This window comes from Dipodomys merriami, unplaced genomic scaffold (assembly GCF_024711535.1).
Source record: "Dipodomys merriami isolate MVZ:Mamm:240054 unplaced genomic scaffold, mDipMer1.0.p SCAF_72, whole genome shotgun sequence".
NCBI lineage: Eukaryota > Metazoa > Chordata > Mammalia > Rodentia > Heteromyidae > Dipodomys > Dipodomys merriami.
The window spans coordinates 2,586,881-2,590,236 of record NW_027206313.1 but is presented as its reverse complement, the minus strand read 5'-3'; positions in this window follow the sequence as shown (position 1 = coordinate 2,590,236).

Below are 3,356 nucleotides of genomic sequence, written 5' to 3'. Positions count from 1 at the left end.
GGCTTTGCACCCAGGGCCTCGCATTTACTAGGTGAGCTCTACTACTTGAACCACATCTCCAGCCCCATTTTCAAATAGGGCCTTATGCTTTTGTTCTGTAGCCAGACTTAAACCTTGATCCTTTTACCTATGGAATTTCTTAGCTAGAATCACAGTGCATTCCATGGGGCCTGGCTTTCTCGTTAAGCTGAGGTCTTGCTAACTTTTTGCCCAGACCGGCCTTGAACTTGATACTCTCCGCCTCTCAAGAAGGTGAGATCGGAGACGTGAGTCACTGCCGATTTCTAAAACTCGAATATTTTTCTGATTATAATTTTGGACTTTATATTTAATAAAAAATTTTAATTAATTAATTTAATTAATTTAGTTAATTTTAAGAAAAACACCTATATGGGTCAATCAAATAAATGAATGGGAATGCATACACACAAATGATATGCTACAAAAATGTGATTTATAAGCCAGGCGCTGGTGGCTTTCGCCAAGGTGTATGGCAGGTGCTTGCCATACATGATCTGAGGATCATGGTTCAAAGCCAGCCCAGGCAGGAAAGACTGTGAGACTCTTATCTCCAATAAACCACCAGAAAACTGGAAGTGGTGCTGTAGCTCAAGTGGTAGAGCACTCGCCTTGAGCTGAAGAGCTGAAGGACAGTGCCCAAGCTCAGAGTTCAAGCCCCATGACTGACAAAAAAAAACTATGATTTATAATTAACCTTCTAAGTGCAATTATAAGGTGAGGTAAAGAACATAGCTTTAAGGGAAGCAAACAAATTTACTAGTAAGTTTTAATATTGAAAAAGTATGGCAACTTGAGAATATTCATGGGAGACTACGGGTAGCCATTCTCATAATTTTCACAGACTAGACAGTGACGTGTATAATTAGTACAGGAGTCTAATGGAGAGCGTGTTGTTCAACTTACAGGTTGGAGATAAATTAAAGAAGACATCAGCAGGCAGATTTATTTGTGGGATGTCCCACTTGCCTTCAGATAACTGCTCATATGCAATGATCACTTAGAGCAGACTTGATTCTGAATTAAAACAGAGTTGTTATCCTTAAGCTCAGTTGAGAAATGGTACAATCATTAAAAAGTCAATTTCTCGTATATTTTAATGGATGATTAGAAGTAAAGCAGACTTATCTCTGGAAAAGTAACATGTAGCCATCATCCTATCCCTACAGTTGAGGGTATGGGTGGGTTAGAAAGTTCTAGAAGAAGGTGGCTCGTGCCTACAATGCTAGTTACTCAGGAGGCTGAGATCTGAGGATTGTGGATTTGGAGCCAGCCAGGGGAAGGAAAGTCCCTGAGATTCTTACCTCCAGTAAACTACTCAGAAAAAGCTGGAAGTGGTGCTGTGGCTCAAGTAGTAGAGAGCTAGCCTTGAACACAGAGAGGCTCAGGGATAGTGCTCAGGTCCTGAGTTCAAACCCCAAGACTGTTTGTAAATAATTTTGACCCACAGCATAATGATTATGAAGGGTTAGTCTTGTAAACCACATGTAAATACAGGGAATAAATTTTGGCTGAAACAAAATTAAGACGAACATCATCACAGTCTCCTAAGTGGGAAAAGGTAAAGTTAAGGATTCAACATAGTTTTCACTTTCTGTTTGCTTACCAAAATGTATGTAACGTGCTTGTCATGTCAGAGACCCAAAGTGCGTGTTGACAACGAAGGAGCGACATGACGGCTCTCCCACCTGTGGGTGATGGGCTGGCTGTGTGTACACGAGCGAGAGTCAGATTCCTGGTCGTGTTCTTTAAGCCCTGAGTGGTAGAGACAGGATAAGAACACACACACAAATTGTGGCAGTCTTTGTATTTGTTGTGCTGTGGGCATCACCGTGTCGACAGCATAGAACTGACTTCAGAGAAGGCGTCAGCTCGTTCAGGAGGAGGCCTTCCCATAACGATTGCATTTTTAGGGTGGCCTTAGAGGTGGCCAAAGAACATTGCCATTCATATGTTCATTCAACGAGCTTTTCTAGAGCACTTCATATGTGAAGGGTGATGAGGAAGCTAAGAAGGTAATAAGGACAGATAAATCCCCCCACAGAGAAGCATTAGCTTTATCAGAGACACAAGCTCCATATTCAATAGGCATGATCTGCATGGATTTGCATTGAGTGCAGTGTCAAGTGCGAGGGGGGAAAACCATGTAGTGACAGGGAAAATGTGGTCGCTGGGAGGAGGGAGGGTAGAGGGAGTGGCCGCCTGCCCCTGCCCTGCACACAGGAGCACGTTTTGTAGGGCGCTTGGCGAACCTTGAGGAGGTCTGGGCATCCATTTCTGAAGTGAGCAGAGGAGCACTATCTACTGTCTCCAGTGAAGACAGCCACGGGGGTGTTTATGGGGCTTGGGATCACAGCTAGGGGTAACAGTGGTGATGGTCTCTTCTTGCCTGTATACCATCTTGGCCCATTAAGCTCTCTTGTGGTATCTCTTGTTCTGTCTTTTGTTCTCCATCTGTCTCTGTCTGCCTGTCTGTCTCTCCTGAGGTTTTGGAACGGGCACGGGGGGATGGGAAGGAGATGGCTACATATGTCTCAGGGCCTAAGGTCTGGGTCAGCACACTTCAGATGCAGACCTCATTTGGTGGGGATTTCTGTGCCTCTGGTACATTATCTTCACAGCTCACCATTTCCAGGGGCATTTGTTCAGATGAAATTGATCAGTGGCAGGAGGAAAATAGCCGTTGCCTCGGCAACAAGCTGATGACTCATCCTCCTTTGCAGCAGCCAAAGCCCTGAGACTGCAGTAATTTTCCAGATGCTTAACCTTCCCTCCTCTCTCCCTCCCTCCCTCCCTCTTCCCATCTTCCGCCCTCCATCTTGTTATTGCTGCCTCTGTACCCGTTTTCCCAGGCCTGTCAATGCTGGATGCTGCCACCCAGCCCTGTGGCCCCTGGTGGCCGGTATCACGGGCCCCCTCCCTCCAGCGAATCTGTGACTTGATCTGACGCTCACAGATGGGCAGGTGGCACACGTGTCCTCCCAGAGACCCTCAGACCCTGCTGCTGGTTCATGGAGAGGAGCGCCCTGACCCAGGCCATTTCTCGTCAGCCGTGGGGCTCAGCGAACTGCAGTGTGCTCCTTGGAGGACCGGCAGCTACTCCCTGAGCCTCCCCAGGGAAATTCCGCTCATCAGTGTCCTTTTTTCCCCCTTCAGTTTTATTTTTTGGTGGTATTTGGATTTGAACTCGGGACCTCTCCCTTGCTAGATAAATGCACAACCGCTTGCACCAGAAATGGTGTTTCAAGGTCAAAAATGCCCCTTCGGCGGCCCCCATCCCCTTGCTGGCTTTTCACATCCTCTTTCCTGGTTTTGTTTTTTTTTTTTTCCTCACTCAT